Genomic DNA, 20,875 nt, shown 5'->3' with positions numbered 1-20,875 from the left:
CCTCAGAAAATTTGGCTTCATCTCAACCCATGTTTATAGATAATTTTTTGTGTTTATGCTAGATCCTAGAGACTCAAATGTGAACAGGACATTTTCTGCATCTTGGGAACCTATCGTCTAATTTTGACAAGACAAAGGTATCAAGTTGTTCTCTAACTCATTATCAGACTTCTAGGATTTGAATCAGGAAGTATAACTAAGAGAAGTTTTAGAAAAAATTCTCATCTATCATGACATTTTATAAGAATATCACATCTGAAAACCACCTTGGACAACAGCAGAAATGGTATTAGCAAGAAATGGTGAACATATGTAACAGGATAATAGTGCTTTAAAATATCACTTTGCTTTTCTTCATTTGCATTTTCAAATACAGGGCCTTATTCCTAGTCATCAATTAACACTCATTTTTATTTAGAAAGATAAGACATGAAATAGTCAATATCAACATTGAATTTTCCTTTACTAAAGAAATAACTAGGCTGGCGCTGTGGCTCACTAGGCTAATCCTCACTAGGCGCCTGCGGCGCCGGCACACCGGGTTCTAGTCCGGGTAGGGGCGCTGGATTCTGTCCCGGTTGCCGCTCTTCCAGGCCAGCTCTCTGCTGAGGCCCGGGAGTGCAGTGGAGGATGGCCCAGATCCTTGGGCCCTGCACCCACATGGGAGACCAGGAGGAAGCACCTGGCTCCTGGCTTTGAATCGGCACAGCGGCGCAGCACTCCGGCTGTGGCAGCCATTTGGGGGGTGAACCAACTGAAAAGGAAGACCTTTCTCTCTATCTCTCTCTCTCTCACTGTCTAACTCTGCCTGTAAAAAAAAAAAAAAAAAAAAAAAAAAAAAGAAAAAGAAAAAGAAATAACTTGAGCACCTGATTACGAAACAAACTTATTTATTTATTTATTTGTAAGTCAGAGTTATACAGAGAGAGGAGAGGCAGAGAGAGAGAGAGGTCTTCCATCTTCTGGTTCACTCCCCAGTTGGCTGCAATGGCCGGAGCTGTGCTGATCCAAAGCCAGGAGCTTCTTCCAGGTCTCCCACGTGGGTGCAGGGGCCCAAGGACTTGGGCTATCTTCTACTGCTTTCCCAGGTTGTAGCGGAGAGCTGGATCAGAATTGAAGCAGCCGAGTCAAATCAGCACCCATATGGGATGCCAGTGCTTCAGGCCTGGGCATTAACCCACTGTGCCACAGCGCCAGCCCCTGAAACAATCTTAAAAGCCAGAAAAGTCTTAAGAATCAAAAAAAAAAGTTTTTCTAAAATCATTGAGCTCCCAACTTTACCATTTGCCATGAGTAAGATATAGGGGAGTATCCTGCTAAATGATGAAACCCAGATCTTCCAGCCAGGGGAACTAGAATGCCTATAGGAGAGTCCAAGTATGCCAGGGAACATGCACATGGAAGTTTTCCATTCCAGGCGTTTAGGGAGTACATTGAAAGGGGGTGGGGAGGTAGAAACATCAGAGAGAAATGAACAAATTTAGGCTTGTGGCCTGTTTTCATGGAACTGGCCAAGGGGAAGCTATAAGCCTCTAGGAGAAGCCAAACATTCATCTCAGAACTGAAAGCAGGGAGCAAGTCATAATTATTGCAGCAGATACCAGGCAACACTTTAGGTTTTTAATAGCTGTATGTGCTGCCTAGATAATCCAGAAGTGTGTACACAAGCCTCGGTGAGAGGGAGAGAGAGGCTGAGAGACCATTGAACCAGTGGAGTCCTGGGGCTTAAAGGAAGAGATCATGAAGTTTCAGGTATTTGAGACCAGAAGCAAATGGATTGGGCCATGAATATTGGCCGTGGGAACCTGAAGGGGCAGATGCCTCAACAGGTAGGTAGTAAAAGGGCCCTGCAATCTGAATCATAACAACGTGGAGCAGGTACCCTTCTGCCAAATCCCTCCAAAGTCTAGAGTATGCACAAGGGACAGAGATTGCAAATCCATTACTTTCTTCCCTGCCACATCCCCACAAGTAATGTAAACCACCTCCCCATGGACTCCAGCATTGCCTCCTCTTCCAAGCCAAGAGAAGAACAAAGAAGACATCCGGGAGCCCAAACAGACCGCTTTGAAATGAATAGATGGCTCAGCCTGGAAGATAGTTAGAGATACTGTTTCTCACACACAGCACCTAGAGGGTGAGCGTTCAGGAGGTAAGATTACCTCACTCACAGGAAAGAACCACATATTTCAAAATAAGAAGCCATTTCGGTTAATAAATTTTTCTTAATATAAAATATAAAGTTAATTTTCTTTGCTATTAAGTAACAGCCATTGGCCCAAGGAGGAGAACACAGAGAAAGAGGGTAGCATGGTCCCATGGGCAGATGAGAAGTAAAAAACATCTTTGCAGTGGGATGAGAGTTGGCAAGAGACTAATGGTCTGGGCTAATACAGCACTGATGCTAATCCAAGGATGAGACAAAAGGTTCATGCAAAACTGGAATTTAAGGAAACGTTTATTTTGGTACAGAAGCATTTTGAAATCCATACATGGATTTTTTTCGTATCACACATTTTCCTTGAAGGCACCTCCTATATAGGATTTCAATTTTTTTTTTACACCCAAAGAAACTTATCTTTTAATTCCATTTTCCCATGAACTTTTTGAAGTACTCTTGTACTTTCCTGGTCAACACTACATGAAACTGAATCAATAATGGGATCCAGAAACTTCAAAAATTCAGCATAAGCAAAAACAGCTTCACAGACTTCTCTCTGCTTGGAGATTCCATGAAGAGCACTTCCACTGCCCACAATGGTCCAGTGGAGATGATCTGGGGCTTGCGTGGTCAGCAGGACACCAGCTCCAAACAGCAAGTCGTTTTTGGCCCTTTGGCCTTTCCCTAGCTTCCTTCTGTTTTGATCAAAATAAGAAGGGAAAGAATGAAAACTAAGGGTAAAAATAAGAGGGAAAAATAAGTGCAAATTAGAAAACTTAGATACCTCTGCCTTTATTCTCAGTCTGTTTTAAACTAGTCTTAGAGTAAAACTAAGAACGTTAAGACACTTTAAAGTGGGTTTTGAAATTCAAATCCAATTCAGGCATCTCTTCAGAAATGGTGTATCTCATTGCTGACCTCGGCATGCCAGAGTAGAACCAGGGGAGAGTCCTGTAGCCAAGTCTTCCTTGAACAAAAGATCTAAGACCATGTGTCTGACAGTTAAGAGATTCATTGAGGTTATAATAAGTTTCTTTTTCAAACAAAATATTTTTGGATGTATTTATATTTATTTGAAAGGCAGAATTAAAGAGAGAGGGGGAGAGAGAGAGAGAGAACAATGTCTTCCATCCACTGGTTCATTTCCCAGATGGCCACAATAGCCAGGCTGGACCAGGCTGAAGCCAGGAGCCAGGAGCTTCTTCCAGGTCTCCCTTGTGGGTACAGGGGCTGAAGCACTTGGCTATCCTCTTCTGCTTTCCCAGGTGCATTAACAAGGAGCTGAATGAGAAGTGGAGCTGCCAGGACTTGAACCAGTGCTCATATGGATGGCAGCATCACAGGCGGTGGTTTTACCTGCTATGCCAAAGCACTGGCCCAAAATTGAAAATATTTTTAGGATTCTAGCTATATACAGTCAAGTGTAAACAAAAATGGGTCTGGTAAGTTTTCCAGAAGTGTTTGGCTTTGCCACACCAGTATAACAGGGGAGCTTGGTTGGGTTGAAAGAGAGAGGATGAAGGGATCAAGCATGGAGGGGTGGGGGCTGGGGAAGGGGTGGTGGGTTGGTGTGATTTTGACACACTCTGAGGGGTCACTGACCAAAAGGGGTCACTTTTGGTCAGTAGAGGAGACAGGAGAGGTTCTCAGAAGTGATGGAGGTGGTCAGGGGCAAGCATATTCTAAGCAACAACTGTCTTCAAGGTCATGGTGGAGGCTTGCCTTCTTATGTGCAGGAAACCCACCCCTGTGATACTTATGACTGTGCAGGCAGGATTTTCTCTCAACTTCCCTATAACTTGAGAATTGTGGAAATAGCTGAGTAATGTCCATTATCCCCCATTTATAATGAGAGATCCATGACCTGTCTTGACTTCTGTGCCAACAATGATATAAGATTGTTGGTTATTGGCCCCAAAGGTGCTCCCGTGAACCAGAGGAGCAGAACTGGAGAGAAGCTTGTCTCTCTGAAGTATGAGGAAGGATGAAGAGAAGGCAGGGAAAGAAGCACTCAAGTTCTGTGTGATTTTGACTACATTTGGAGGCAGAGACTGACTCAGCAAGGTGTCTCTAGGTTACACTAATCTATAAAGCTGACTTCAAGGTCCTTCTTTCCTGTGTTCTGTTCTGTTTTATTTTAAGGCAACAAGCTCGGTTTGAGAAATAAAAAGTCCAATAAAAATGGGTATTTGATGACATGATAGGTTCCTTGGGGAATAGTAGCCAGTAGAATTCATTCATTTATTTACCCATTCATTCATTCATTTGTTTAAACAACCATCTTGGCTTTTCAGCCAAACCAGCTAGATATTGTCAAGACTAATGTAGCTGAAATTGTCTCCTGAGCACAACATTAAATAAAACACACACTCACAGTCAGTAAGTGGTGCATGTTTTTGGCATTGTCACATTTTTTCCTGTCTTATTGTGTCCTTGTTGCATGCCAGCCTTGAAGAAGTCCAGGAAAGGTCAGTGCTAAATTTGGGATGGCAGTGATGCCAGAACTCTGTGTGTGTGTGTGTGTGTGTGTGTGTGTGTATGTTGTGTCCTTTCAGATGGAAATAGAATTATAAGACCTCTGTGCTCAGGTGAAGAGGCTCATGACGCATCACTCTCTATCTAAATCAGCCCCCAAAGACAGAAGGGCTCCAGCAAATCCTAGAAATCTGTACTTAATACTCACTTATCCCTGACCTGTGTATGTTCCTGTGTGCAGCACTCTTCCGTTTCAGAAACAAATCGCTTTCCATTATAATTCAGAGAAATACTCAGGTCCCCAAACGAACCTGAGATTTCAGCTATTCAGCAAAAATTTTATTTGCAAAGCACATGCCTGCTAGCCTGTGAGATTGCAGTTGCTATTCATATGAATGTTGGCAACATTTCATTGTTGGGGTCAATTATGGTCATTTACCATGATGACATAATAACAACTGCAAAAATGTGAAAGCTAAAGTAGGGTTATTATTACTGTTTATAAAGTCTGTGTCCCAGATGTTTTTGCGAGGAGAGAGAAAAGCTGGAGAGCAGAGATAGCTGACAGCAGTGCTAACCATTCAAATCACCACTGGACTGAACGACTTGCAAGACGGGAGTGTAACAAGAAGCTAACGCCAGCATTGGGATGCATTGCCTGCCTCACATTGAACTGCCTGCCTTTTCCTTGTTGGCATGTCAAACAGAAACACCCCTGCACCCTAGCCCCAGGATGAAGGCAAAAGAAGAAATACAGGCGATGTATTTGTCCAGAGAGAATGGGCCAGCAGCCAATGTCATTCTCTGATATATAGGCGAGGGGGAATTTATTTCCAACTAGTACAAGATTGAGGGGGGCGGTTCCATAAAACTGTAGAGCTTCAACCCAATGAAATAGGGTTAGTAAAATACATAAACTCCGATACAGTGCCGTGAAGTATGCCTCCAGTCACCTGCAATTCACCAATGGCTTCATGATAGATATTCCCAGCACCTGGCAGCTCCTTGTCAGCCGTGACCAGTGTGTGCCTTTAGAGAAGTTCGCCCTGCTTTCCTACTCCTCCCTCTCCCTTTCCACTCTGGGAAGAGGGCTTGTGTGAGTGGTGAGCTTGCTGATTGTGAAGATGCTTAGTGGATCCTATAGCAGATCCCTTGAGTGATAACGCTCCCGTCTCAAGCACCAGCAGGAGACAAAAGCACAGTACTTGTGGAATGAAAAATACAACAGCAGTTGAAAAGACGAAAGGTAATAAAAAAAATCCAACTCAAAAAAAAAAAAAAAAAACAACTTCAGCTCTGATGATGCCGTTTTTTTAAATGGAGGGAAAAAATCACAGTAGGCAGAAAGTGTTATTTTTTTACACTTCATACTTCTGTCAGTGTGATGTTGAACAAGTGCCATTAATCAAGGGCGCTGTTATTCATTAGGCACAGTGATGTACTTGAATTGTTCCTTTAGTATCATTGTTCAAAGCCTCTGGAACAGCTTTAGAGATGAGCTGGAGATTTGCAGCTAGAGTTTACAGCCAGGACTGTAAAAGGACTTTCCCACTATTAGCCAAATGCTAAACACAGCAATAACAGTAATAATACCTTGTGTTTATACTGTGCCTATCTTCTGGAAACTCAAAGCACTCAGTACCAGTAGCATGCTTCTGCAGAAAGCTGCGGGGAGGTGTGACTGTCCTCCGTGCTTTTGGGCCACTGACACTATCTTCGTATTTATAGTGGTCTCTGATGTCTGTGATGAACGTGAAGGGTGGTGGGAGACAGAAAGGAGGGTGGGGAAATGTACATATGGCCCTGGGATTGGATTGAGGAGTTCTCTGTCTCTTCAAAGAACTAAGTCAAAATGAACTTTGTCGCTGTGTTGTGGTTCTGAGGGATGTGTAATAATGTGATGGTTAAATGAGTGTCTCTGGGCATGAGATATGGGTTATAGGATATTGCAATCAGAATGCCTGTCCTGAGGAAATTCACTGGAGGTTCCCAGCCTGCTGGGAGAAGGCAGGCAGACCCCGCAGGCTTTCCGGTGGGTTTTCTGACACCCTGAAGAGGGAAGGGTCACGCTGCTTCTCTGAGTGGCTGGTTTCTGGCTCTGCCCACCTGGCCACATCTGATTGGACCAGGGCTGCCCCAGTCATGTTCCTTCTCCTGCGCTACAGAAAAGGGGTTGTGGGGAATCCAATGAGTTCAATGTGTTTCTGAACTGAAAAGTGACTCACAGCCAGACCCGCCACAACTCTGGCCCAACTCAAAACAGAGTGGGGAGAGGGCAGAGAGCTTTGGTTCTTGATGGAGCTTCTGTTTCTACTCAGATCCTAGTCAAGTCATTTCAGTCTCAATGGCTTATCCAACTAGCTTAAGAATTTTTTTAATTCCTTTATAAATATATGGTCTGTAAGCAAGGTAGGGAAAGTGCCAACGTAACTGCACACAGAAGACTTTGTAAGAGTAAACAATCACTCTTCTTGCACAGAAAACCCCTACTTCCGTATTTCATTTTGTGGTCCTTGGTCCCCACATATATAACACCTTCGGTAGATAGTTCAGCCCAGAAGAGACTATTCAGTGAAGCTTATAACTCAGTTCTAAGAAGGGTGGCAGTTTGCTCTGTGCTTTATTTATCCCTTTCCCTTTGTTTAAATCTGATCCTGTTTTTTTTATATATTTGCATCTTCTGCAAACCAGTGGGTGTTTTTTTTTTAATGCAACAATTTAAAAAGGCCTATAGGAGACTGACCTGCCTGTGAGACTCCCTTTGATCCTTGTAGAAAGACAGGCACAACAGAAACTCTCAACACTTGCCATTTGAGCCAGACATTCCAGTCTGAGGTACACACAAGAAGAAATGAATTGTTAAAAAAATGCGTGAATGCAATGCCACATCCCAAAGTTGTTGCTCTTTTGCCACAAGAAAAAGAAGCCACTACTCCAATTCTATTCCTCTGCATGTCTGTTCTTATTCAGGAGATATTCTGGTACTCATAGCTGTATAACAAAATGCAAAAATGGGCATAATACACTCAGAGCAGAAAAACAGCAGTGCTCATAGCAATAAAGAAGCAGCAATGGGCCATTTATGGGCTTCTGCAGGAGAGGGTACCTGCCCACGCTGCCATCCGAGAGGATGTCACAGGGAGGCCTGGCACTTGGGACTCAGACCTTCCCAGTTCTCTAAAAGCAGGACTTGAGATGGCTTATTGAAGCTTGCTAAGGTTGTCTTCTGTCTTCCTTACTTGAAAAATGGAGTTAACAACAGCTACACGTAGGTTGTTGTGACTGAGAAATGAAGTGATGTTCGGTCCATAAAATACAAGGCACTTGGTTGTAAAGAAGGAGGGCCCTACCTATTTTAGGAAGTGTGTTTAATATAGAATCTTCACGGCCACACTAGATACCCCAGTGAGTATATGATGGTATTGAAATTCACCATGTTTTCCCTAGATGGTTTTAATATTTGAAATTTAATGATAAAGCCTCCAAATAGAAGCAAATGAAATGAGATGATCCTGTGCATTTTGCTGCTAAAATAACAGAAGTGTCTTATAAGATTGCTTCCACCCGCAATCCTTCAGTGTGAAAACTAAGGATGCTAAAGATAACAGGACTTCATGGGCAGTGCAGCGACTCCGCCCACTCTCATTGGGGAAAACTCCACCTGCTGCACAATTAAAATCATGCTTCAGCTTGAAAGAGGGTTTCTGCCACAGTTAAGCAGGGCAGCCGTACACTGAAGCAGCTTCTGCAGGTTTCGGTGCACTCACTGGCAGCAAACAAGGCCCAGGGTCTCCCAACAGACTTGAGTTCAGGCAGAATAAAGCCTCCTGTCCTTAGTATTGCAACTACTCCAGGCCTTTACTCCAAGAGCCTGAAACATCAGAGTGGGACTTCGGACGCTACAGATGATGTAGCTCTAACAGAGTCTGAATGTATTCATATTTCCAAGAAGTTTATTCTGTCTCTGAATTTAGGTGACAATTTCCCAAGGAAATCCTGATAAGGTCATCTCTTCAGGAACTTCGATGGGATTTTTACAATTTCTGTCATTCATCTATTGCATTCCTTTCTCTCTCTCTCTCTCTCTATCTGTCTGTCTACATATCTGGTATTTTTTGGAAGGTAATGATATGATGGTGAACAGATGTGACTTTGCTTTATCCTGCTGGAGCAGGGGACTTCCATGTCCTTGACACTTGAGCCCCTGGTCTCTCACCACTAACACCACTGCATGGTTGTGATCACCGAACTTTAATTTCGTATTATGTCCCTGGGGATGAGTGAAATTTCTTTTCGAAAAAAAATAATCTATAAGAAAATGAAAGTCTATTTTTTTTTACTGTGCTAGGGAAGTGTTCTGCACACCACAGGTACTAAAAATGTTTATCAATGTATGAATAAATGAGTTTAGGTGTGGACTGAAAATGCAAATAAGTTAAACAAAAATACAAGTAAAACTTATCCTGAAGATTAAAGGAGTTAATTTTACAACTTATAGTACCAATATAAACAAATAAAAGATACAAAAAGATTTTAATATGTTAATATAGTAAATCCCATGTGATGTCAAAGTTAGGTCTGCTTCCCTATCAAATGTCTGTCACCTATCACCAAAATACTAGCTTCAGTCTAGCTTAACTCATGATCATAAAAATCATTAATGTGGGTTTTTTTATGGCTATTCAGCCTCATGGTACCATGGAGGACATCAGATGAGATATGTTTCTTTCTCTTTGAGTTCAGAACATAACTTAGGGGGATCTCCTCTTCTTTAACTTAATGTGTGTCCTCGGCTCATCAAGCATTTTAATATCCCAAAGGCCAAGGATGCACTGCACATTTATATTCAGGTTCTGATATTTATATATTGTAATGTGCTGGGATCCATATTACTTTCAGTAACACCATCTACTTCTAAAGGGCAAAGTACACAGAATTCCAAATAAGTTCATCTTTTTTTCTTGTTCTCCTTCCTTGAAGAAAGGAGTGGAAAATTGTCAATATTAAGAATTTTAGAGCAAGGAATAACGAAATGCATTTTTATTCCTTGATTCTTCCACTAACTACTTGATATAAGGACTCTTATTTTCATTATTTCAATAATTATTTCTTAATTTGAAATGAATTCTCCTTTTACTCTAATCAGCAGCAACTGTGATCATTAGGATCTGATTAGAAGTGATGGAGAACCCCCAGTTTCCTTCACTGTTTTACAGAATCATAGGACTTTAGAGTGAGAAAGAATCCTAAAGTTTATTTATTCTATAGTTCCCAATGCTATCCATAGAGTGCCTGCCATAAAACATCAAAAACACATAGGACATTAAGAGTACATATTCGGGGCCAGCACTATGGTATAGCAGGTACAGGTGCCTTCTGCAGTGCCGGCGTCCCATATGGACTCTGGTTGAAATCCCTGCTGCTCCACTTCCAATCCAGCTCTCTGCTATGGCCTGATAAAGCAGTAGAAGATGGCCCAAGTCCTTTGGCCCCTGCATCCACCTGGAAAACCCAGAAGAGGCTCCGGGCTCCTGGCTTCAGATCGGCACAGCTCAGGCCATTGTGACCATTTGGGAAGTGAACCAGCAATTGGAGGATATCTCTCTCTCTGCCTCTGCCTCTCTGTAACTCTGCCTTTCAAATAAATAAATAAATCTTAGGGGAAAAAAAGAGTAAATATTCCTGGGAATCACTTGCTTTAGAATAATTGAATCAGAATCTGCAGGTGGGGTCCAGATAGCTGAAAATTCTGATGAGGAGCCCAACTGGGACACTCTTGGATCTGACTATATTGCCAACAGAGCAAGCACCTGTCACATGGACAGAATACATTATACAGGGTTCCCACGGGCATATGCTGCCTGCACTAGATACAAAATCAAAAGTAACATTTTCCTAGTTTCATGCTCCTGCTGAAATACCACACTGTTTCATGTAAGAAAGAATTTCTAACTTGTGAGACATCTCCTTGTTGTAGGTAATTTCTGGAAATGTCAGTTTAAATCTACTAAAATCTGTAACAGCATCTTCTTCAAAGCCACTCTATAAAGTGTGTAAAAAAATAATTTTTGTCCCAAGTGGCTTGTCTAGATTGAATTTTATTCTTTTTCCCCAGTGTTGACACTGAAGGAATTTGGTTTTATCACAATCCATCGTGAAGTGATCAAAATTGTCTTCACTGTGATGTTTAAAATTTTTTTCCTACAAATTCTTTAGTTGGTAAGATATTTTGGGCAATAGTACATCATTGAAATTGGTATTGAGCCTCTGTAAAAGCTTACTTTGAAAAACACCTATTGATTTAAGGCATTGAATTCTTCCAAAGGTCATTTGAATAGGCCCATCTGGTCATACCTTCTAGTTGTTTCACTTTTTCAGAGTTAAACAACACTGTGATGAACATCCCACTACATATCAGCTGTGTTATAGTTGTCCCAATTTAAAATGGTGTGACCCAATGTTGCTACAAAGTGGTGATGAGAAAAATTAGTTATTGGAGAGGTACAGTATCATGTCACTATGATGGCCTCATAGAATGAGTTAGGAAGTATTTCTTCCTCTTCAATTTTCTGGAAGATTCTGTATACAGTTGCTAGTACTAATTCCTTAGATATTTGGTAGAATTCACCAGTAAAGTCATTTGAGCTTATAGTTTTCTTTGTTTAAAGTTTAATTATAAGTTATATACTTTTACTAGATGCTTTGTTATATATTTTACCCATTTTTAGTATATTTTGTAGTTTGTGACTTTCAAAAAATTATTTAAGTAGTTCCTAGTATTTCTTTTCATCCTTTTCATATATATAAGATCTGCAGTGACATCACCTTGGTAAAATATAATCATGGTATTTTGTGTCTGATTTACTTTTTGTCATGAAAGTCTGGGTAGAAATTTGTTAATTTTGTTAATCTGTTCACAGAATCAGATTTTAGTTTCCTTGTAGATTCTTTTGTATTTCCTATTTTACTAATTTCCTCTTCGATATTTAAAAAGTTTGTTTCTTCTATCACTTCATTATTTATTTATTCTTTTACTTTCTTTTTTAAAAAAGATTTATTTTATTTATTTAAAAGACAGAGTTACAGAGAGAGGTAGAGACAGAGAGCGAGGTCCTTCATCTGCTAGCTCACTCCCCAAATTGTTGCAACAGCCTGAGCTGAGCTGATCTGAAGCCAGGTCTCCCATATAGTTACAGGGGCCCAAGCACTTGGGCCATCCTACGCCCACCCAGGAGTCCCAGTCTCCCACATAGATGCAGAGGACCAAGCGCTTGGGCCATCCTATGCTGCTTTCCCAAGCACACCAGCAGGGAGCTGGATTGGAAGTGGAGCTGCTGGGACTTGAACCGGTGCCCATATGGGTTACCAGCACTGCGGGCTGGGGCTTTAACCTGCTGCACCACTGCACCGGCCCATCTCTTACTGTCTTAAGATTCAAACCAAGATCACTAATATGTGACTTTTCTCCTTGTCTATTATAGCTATTTAATGCTGTAAGTTCTCCTAGGTCTGGGGTCAGCACACCTTTTCTGTGAAGGTCAAACAGTAAATCTTATAGGCATTGCAGACCCTACAATCTCAGCTGCAATTATTCAACCTTGTCATTGTAGAATAAGGCAGCTATGGACAATAAGTCAAAAGTTAGTTTGACTATGTTCCGATAAAACTTCAATCACAAAAGCAGTTAAGTGGGCTAGATTTGTTCCATGGGCTGTAGTTTATCAACTCCTATTTCAAGAACTTCTTTAGCTGTCTCCAACAAATTTTCCATTTTTATTCAGCTAGAAATGGTAATTTTCCTTTTTACCATGGTTTTCTAAAAAAGTATGTTATTTAGCTTTCAAATATTTGGAAAATTTAGCAGATATATTTCACTGATTGATCCCTAATGCAGTTCTACTGTGGTCAGAGAAAATACCCTGACTAGATTTCTTGATACTTCTATTATGGCCCAGAAAATGAGCTATCTTGATAAATGTCCTATGTTTGTTGTGAAAGATTGTATATTCTGCTTTGTCAAGTGGAGTGCCTTATAAATATTAGGTCAACTTGGTTGATAGTGCTTTTCAAGTCTTCTAAAGACTTATTGATTTTCTGTCTTCTTATCCTACAATTATTGATAGAGGGTTATTTAAACTTTTAACTACAGTTATGCATTTGTCTATTTCTTCTTGCAATCTTAAGATTTTTGCTTCTTGTATCTTGAAACTCTTTCCTTTCTGTATGGAAAATTCCTTTAACATTTTTTGTGGTGCACATCTGCTGATTATAAAATTTTTTTGGCTTTTATAGGTCTGAAAATAATGTTTACTCATGTTCCCATTTGAAATGTGGTTTCACTCGGTGTAGAATCCTAGACTGACAGTTTTCTTTTAATTGCATCAATACTTTAAAGATGCTACCACATTATCTTCATACTTGCCTTGTTTCTGAAAAGATATTTGTCATCTTTGCGTCTATTCTTGTGTTTATAACATATCCTTTCGTTTTAGCTTTTTATTACTGACTTTGAGTAGTTTAGTTATGTGCCTTGGTGTAGTTTTCTTCTTGTTTGTTGTGCTTATGGTTCATTGACAATCTTATATTTATCAGTTTAAGTTTTTACCATATTTGGAACTTTCAGCTACTGCTTCTTTCAATATTTTTTTCTCATTCCCCTCTTCTCTTTGAAGACGCCAATTATGTTTATAAGCCTGCTTTGTTCTCCTGAAGGGCATTGATGGACTGTGATCCTATTGTCTCTGTTTCAGTTCAGATAGTTTCTATTGTTTGTCTTCAAGCTCATTAATTAACCCTTCTGCAATATTAGCTCTGTTGCTATTTCATCTGGTGTACTTTCTATTACATACCTGCAGTTTCATTTCTATAAATTCAACTAGGTGTGTCTGTTTTATATGTTCCAGGCTTATACTTCATGAGTTTAGTTTTCCTTATAGACATTAAACACATGTAATACAATTATAGTAACTATGGCATGTCCTTGTTTGATAATTCTAACATCTGTGCCAGTTCTTGATCAGTTTTAATTGATCCATTTTCTCTTTGTCATGAATCACATTGGCCTACTCTTCTTATATCTGGAAATTTTTCATTATATCCAAACATTGTGAGTTTTACCTCTTTAAGTGCTAGATAATTTTTATTCCTATAAGTTCACTTGATACTTGCTATTGCAAGCAGTTACTGGGAACCAGTTTGGTCCCTTTAGGTTCTGTTTTTAAGATGTATTGGGTGGGCCTGTGCCACGGCTCACTAGGCTAATCCTCTGCCTGTGGCGCTGGCACCCCGGGTTCTAGTCCCGGTTGGAGTGCTGGTTCTGTCCTGGTTGCTCCTCTTCCAGTCCAGCTCTCTGCTATGGCCCAGGGAGGCAGTGGAGGATGGCCCAAGTGCTTGGGCCCTGCACCCGCATGGGAGACCAGGAGGAAGCACCTGGCTCCCTGCACCCCCATGGGAGACCAGGAGGAAGCACCTGGCTCCTGGCTTCGGATTGGCGCAGTGCGCAGGCCGTAGCAGCCATTTGGGGGGGTGGGGTGAACCAACAGAAGGAAGACCTTTCTCTCTGTCTCTCACTGTCTAACTCTGCCTGTCAGGAAAAAAAAAAATGGATACTTGAAAAAAAAAAAGATTTATTGGGCAAGATCAGAACCCCAATTAGTTCAGTTCTGTTTACTTTTTCTTCTTAGGCAAGAACGTTACTCAGCATCTTACAAATAATGAAGTTTTCCAGTTTGACTGGTGAGAAAGAGCACCGATCATGGCCCTGATACTGCTTCCTCTGATCCTCTCAGTTGGTTCTTCTTTGGTCCTCATAGTTTCTTTCCTTGCACACGTGATCACCGGAGTGACCAGCACTCCAGTGGATGCTCAGCAGAGCTCTGAGATAGATCTTTGGAGTAGTTGTTCTGTGAAGCTTTCTCCACTCTGGTATTTCATTCACACTGTGTAACCTTCTTAACTTTCCCAGATTCTCTGCAGTACATCTTCAATTCAGAGAGTCCACTAGATTCAACTTGCTTCTCACATGGAGTGTTCTCATCAACATTTTACTCCTGGATTTAGCATAGTACCTGAAACATAGAAGGTTCCATGAAAGTTAGATGCACTATCACTTTTTGGTTAAAAAATAATTCTACTTTTGTAAATTAGATGCTTTCCACATTGGTGAGGTATTCAGAGAGACATAGCGTACCTCAAAACATCTGTGGAGGGGCAAACATTTAGCCTGGTGGCTAATTCACCTACATCTCACAACAGAATACCTGAGTCCAAATCCTGGCTCCAGCTTCCTGCTAATGTAGACCTTGAGAAATAGTTTGTTCCTGCCTCCCATGTGGGAGAGTTCCTGTCTGGCTGTCTTCAGTCCAGCCCAACTTCAGCCGTTGCTGGTATTTCAACACTGAGCCAGCAGATGAGAGAGCACTCTCTCTCTCTCCTTCTCTCTTCCTCTCAAATAAATATTGAACAAAAATGAAAAATGGAATTAAAAGATTAATTTGTTTTGACACAAAATCAGATGACATATTTTCCATGAACTTTCTGCAGTCTCTCCAAATATATGGATTTCAACAATTTTTGTACCAAAATAAACTTACCTTTTTGGAAAAAAAAATTTTTAATTTGGGGGTGGAGGAGAGAGGAAGATGGGGCAGAACTCACACCTACTAGTTCACTCCCAAATATCTGCAACAGCCAGGGCTGAGCTGAACCAAAGTTGGGAACCAGGAACTTGATCCAGGTCTCCCATGCAGGTGGCAGGAATCCAATTACTTGAGCCACTATTAATGTCTCCTAAAGTCTGTATTAGCAGGAGGCTAGAGGAAGAGTTGGGAATCAAACCTGTATACTCTGACGTGGGATGCAGTCATCTCAAATGGTGTCTTAACTGCTAGGTTAAATACTAACCTCTAAACTTATCTTTTAATTACAGTTTTCCATGAACATTTTGAAGTGCTCTTATATATTTATGTCTCTTAGCCTCATATAATGCACTAGAAATGAAAGGTGGGCCTTGATATCATTGATTTTCTCAAGAAAAATATTTAACAATTGACACTCTTATTTATGACGTCAGTAATCACCCGAGGCTCTTGCCATGAGCTGTCGAGGCTATGGAAGCCTCTTGAGTTCACCAACTCTGAACTTATTTAGTCAAGGCCATATCACAGTGCAGGTTCCTTCCTCCCTTCAGAGAAAGGTGCCTCCTTCTTTGATGTTCCGTTCTTTCTGCTGGGATCTCATTCACCCAGATCTTTCATTCAGGTCGTTTTCGCCACAGTGTCTTGGCTTTCCATGCCTGCGAGACTCTCAACGGGAGTCACTGTGCACTTGCTCCCCATGTAGGATCTCTGTCCTTAATGTGTTGTACTATGAGAATTAATGGCAAAACTACTAGTCAAACAGTACTCTATATCTTGTGCGGTTGTGTGGGTGCAGTCTGTTGAAATTTTTGCTTAGTATATACTAGGTTGATCATCTGTATATAAAGATAATTGAAAATGAATCTTGATGAAGAGTGGGATGGGAGAGGGAGTGGGAGATGGGATGGCTGCAGGTGGGAGGGAGGTTATGGGGGAAAAAGTCACAACAATGCAAAAGTTGTACTTTGTAAATTTACATTTATTAAATAAAAAAATAAAAATATTAATATAGAATAATGAATTGCCTTTGAGAGATCAAAATATGAATACTATTTATTCAGCTCATTTGTTTTTTTTTATTTATTTTTTTTTTAATTTTTTTTTTTATTTTTGACAGGCAGAGTGGACAGAAAGAGAGACAGAGAGAGAAAGGTCTTCCTTTGCCGTTGGTTCACCCTCCAATGGCCGCCGCTGCAGCCGGCGCACCGCGCTGATCCGTTGGCAGGAGCCAGGATCCAGGTGCTTTTCCTGGTCTCCCATGGGGTGCAGGGCCCAAGCACCTGGGCCATCCTCCACTGCACTCCCTGGCCATAGCAGAGAGCTGGCCTGGAAGAGGGGCAACCAGGACAGAATCCAGCGCCCCGACCGGGACTAGAACCCGGTGTGCCAGCGCCGCAAGGTGGAGGATTAGCCTATTGAGCCACGGCACCGGCCAGCTCATTTGTTTTTGAGAGGCAGAGAGACAGAGAACCCACAACAGGCTTTGGTTGGGCCAGGTTGAAGCTGGGAGCTGGCAACTCAATCCAAGTCTCCCACTTGGGTGGTAGGAATGCAACATCTTGGGCCATCTGAGGGGCTGCATTAGTGGGAAGCTGGAGTCAGGAGCAGAACTGGGTATTAAATCAAGGCACTTTGATATAAGACATGGGCATCTTAACTTGTAGCTTAAGCCCTAAGCCAATTGCCTATCCCTTCCTCAGGTTTTGAATGATGACTAAGAAGTCACTATAATTACAGATTTGAATTATTATGAAGGGAGGCACAAATATAGAATAAGCTATTATATGTAATATTCATCATATCAGTGTTTCTTAAACTAGTATGGCTCAAAATACCTGGGGAACTGCTTGTCCCCTAATGGATTCTGATTTCATCAATACCCTACTTCATTTAATCTATGGACCAAATTTAGGGCATCAACTTCCCGATCTGCAAGGTAATGGTTATTCACTGCCTCACCGTGTTGTTATGGGATTCAATGAAGCAATGCATTCAAAACCTGTAATTCAGTGACTACATATAAGAAATGCTTAAACATTGTGTGAAATAGATTTCTTCAGGCAAGTTACACAGGTACACAACCGATAAAGTATTGTCTGCTGTTCAATGGAAGCAACCCATACCTAATCTCTAGAATTTCCTGATACAGTAGCCCAGACTACTGTCTAATGATTGCTTCATTACTAAAAATTTAGAAAATGGGAAGTTTTCTATTAACAGATGTAAACGTTAAGTAACTGGGGATTAGAACCACACTAGAAAACAGACACATGAGAATAACTGGGAAGTGGGTTGAGAGTACCTACAAGAGTCATGCAGATTATTTCCCCCACAAAAGTGAGTCACAGGGGATGTTCCGCTTAGGATAATTCTTAATATTGTGAGGACCCACCTGGATTCAAGGTGTCTGGGAGCTTTTATCTCATCTTATTCCTTTGGCTGAATCCAGAATCTGCTAATAACAGATATGGGAACATTAGTATTAGAAAAGATCTGGGTTTTCCAATACTTATCTAGGAATCTAGGTTTTTGATAGCTCTATTAAGTTATAATTCTGCGAAAATGCCTCACGTGAACTTAAGGTGCGAGTCTCTAACAGCTCATGTGGGAGCTTTAGGTTGTTATTAGCAGACCCCCATCAAGCTGCCCTTCATCCTCATAATGCACCAAGTAATGTGGGTCAGTAATAGAAGTGGGAAAATCCTGTGATCACCTGCAAATCAGACCAAGCCTTCAGGCAAGATTGTCTGAGGAGGGAAAGAACCCACTGGAATATATTCCAAACAATGAGATCTCCCCGATTTCTTTATAACCATCCCATAATATGTAAGTGTGCTAAGTGATTTCATTCATTAATAACCATTCCTCTTGAATTTATTAACATCTTAGAGGGTCTAGTTCACTACTTTGTATGGGATGTGATGAGAATACAAATAGAAAAAAAAATTGTATATCCCACAAATGCCGAACAAATTGAAAAAAGAAACTCAAAACTTAAAATTCCTTAGTAGTACCTTAGCTGTATCCCACACAAACAAATGAAAGATTCACTCGTTGCCTCAGATCTAAAAGCTTTCCAATCTATATTTAAGTATATTCAGGATGCATTATTTAGTGAAAGAAGTTATAAAAAACAACACCATGGATCTGATGTTCAAAGATCCAAAACACAATATTATATGCTTGTAATGCTCACTGTTAGACTTGTTATTAGTATCAACAAGACCCATTTTTGCCTACTGGTAACTAACCCCCCAGGTACTTCCTAAATTTGTGTATTGTATAGTAATGCATGCAGACATGCTTTGAGGTTGGTTAATGACCAACTAATGACATAGAACTCTTCTATGTCCAAAAATTGAAGTTACATAATTAAAAGAATACTTTCATCTAGTGGAATTGAGGTAACACGAGAGCATTTGTGTTTTAAATTATGCATATGTGTGGATTGTAGGGGGAAAGTGTTTTGTTGAAATAAAGGTAAGAAAATGATTGCATTAGCTAGAAAAGCTGAAATTGTGTTTTTTTTTCAAAACAACTTTCATTTTGATAAGAGTGATGTTAGGTATTTTTTCCACACCATTTACCTAGCTCTTCTCTTTATTCAATTATTTTGCAGTGATAAGTCAAATAGCATTTAGTTTACTAAGGTTTATGTAGTACCAGTTGTTGAAATCAAAAGTGATTTATAGCATGCAAAACAATTCTGTCTACTAGGTGTAATTAATTATATTTATAGCAGACAGTAAATATTTCTGTACATACTAATTATACTTTACCTATTATATTTGAAAACAAATAGATTGATTTAAATAGTACAACCACAAAGGACATAATAAAGTTAGGGTATGGAGCTAACCACATCCACTTTTTGGAAAAACATGAAAAACAAGTATTTTTATGTTAAAGAAGTGAGTTGAATACATATTTTTTCCTGATTCATTTTACCTAATAAGTCAATTCCTCCTACTTTATTTGTAAAATTCTTCTTTATTAGAAAGACAGAATGACAGAGAGAGGGAGAGAGATGAAGGGAGAAACAGATCTTCTACCTATTGATTCATAGTGGCCTGGGCTGGGCCAACCTAAAGCCAGGAGCCTGAAATTCCATCTGGGTCTCCCATGTAGGTAGCAGGGGCCCAAATACTTAGGCCATCTTCCTCTGCTTCCCCAGGTGCATGAACAGGAAGGAAGCTGGATTGGAAGTAGAGCATTCAGGACTTGAACTGGCACTCCAATATAGGATGCTAGTGTCATAGGCTGTGGCTTAACCCACTGTACCACAACGCCTGCCCCCAATTCTTCTTACTTTAAAAAAATTGATCCTCCAATCTTTTGAAGACACAATATTTTAGCATGTTGTTTAAACTAGTCTATAAATCCCAAGCTTATTTCCCACCAATATCTGTGGAACTTCAGCTGGAAGCCACTTGAATATTGCTATGCGGAGCGCGAGCAGGTGTGTCTTGCTCCCCAGTGGAACACATTGGCCATCAAGCCCATGGAGAAGTCATGCTTGTAAGCTGGGTGGATTTAATGTTTGCTTCCTCACAAGCTTTTGTGTTTAATTAGCTGACAGATCAGACAAAACAGGAGGGGCTGGAGACTTGCAAGAGCAAACAACATGAAAGTGTAGTCTAGTTCTAAGGTATCAAGCATTCTTTTTTTATTTATAGAGAATATCGGTTTTTTTTTTCAAGATTTATTTATTTATTTATTTGAAAAGCCAATGGCCGGCGCCATGGGTCACTTGGCTAATCCTCCGCCTGCAGCACCGGCACCCCAGGTTCTAGTCCCGGTTGGGGCATCGGATTCTGTCCCGGTTGCTCCTCTTCCAGTGCAGCTCTCTGTTGTGGCCCAGGAAGGCAGTGGAGGATGGCCCAGGTGCTTGGGCCCTGCACCTGCATGGGAGACCAGGAGGAAGTGCCTGGCTCCTGGCTTCGAATCAGCACAGCGCTCCAGTCATAGCGGCCATTTAGGGGGTGAACCAATGTAAAAGGAAGATCTTTCTCTGTCTCTCTCTCACTGTCTAACTCTGCCTGTCCAAAAAAAAAAAAGCCGAGTTACAGAGAGGGGTGGAGAGAGATAGAGAGAAAGATCTTCCATCTACTGGTTCACTCTTCAGATGGCCATGGCCATTGCAGCTGGGACAGGCTGAAGCCTGAAACCAGGAGCCTCCTCTGGATCTCCTACAGCCATGCAGGGGCCCAAGCACTCAGGCTATCCATTGCTGCTTTTCCTAGGCACACCAGAGGCAGCTGGATCAGAAATGGAGCTGCCGGGACACGAATTGGCACCCATATGGGACACCAGTGTCCCAGGTGGTGGCTTTACCCATCACACCGCAACTCTGGACTCACTCAAGTTCTGAAGGCCAGGTTGTGAGGGTGTCTTGAATTTCAAGGTAGGAAGCCTTGTCAATAGATGCCTTGTCCCCAGAAATACATCTGGCTAAGTTTACTGTGGCCATTGAAGATGAAGTCACCGTTGAAGAGTAACTTGCTCTCAATGTGGAAATCAGTTCTCCGCTGTTCATTTAGACTCCTGGGGAAAACCATCTGTAGTTTCAGGTCTATTGTCCTGCCAGCAGTGCAAAGCTTGG

The 20,875-nt window shown here is 41.1% G+C and overlaps 1 long non-coding RNA gene across 1 annotated transcript; it reads right to left on the bottom strand.

Moving 5' to 3' along the window:
- Window positions 1-13,869: 13,869 nt before the first annotated feature.
- LOC127492858 (uncharacterized) lies at window positions 13,870-17,922 on the bottom strand. Its single transcript, XR_007922682.2, has 2 exons — window positions 17,666-17,922; window positions 13,870-14,703 (listed from the first exon to the last, which is right to left on the bottom strand). It is a non-coding gene; the product is annotated as an uncharacterized lncRNA (long non-coding RNA).
- Between the last annotated feature and the right edge of the window lie 2,953 nt (window positions 17,923-20,875).

This window comes from Oryctolagus cuniculus, chromosome 14 (genome assembly GCF_964237555.1).
Source record: "Oryctolagus cuniculus chromosome 14, mOryCun1.1, whole genome shotgun sequence".
Taxonomy (NCBI): Eukaryota; Metazoa; Chordata; class Mammalia; order Lagomorpha; family Leporidae; genus Oryctolagus; species Oryctolagus cuniculus.
Note: the sequence above shows the minus strand (reverse complement) of the source record. Positions and strands in the feature narration are given on the sequence as shown.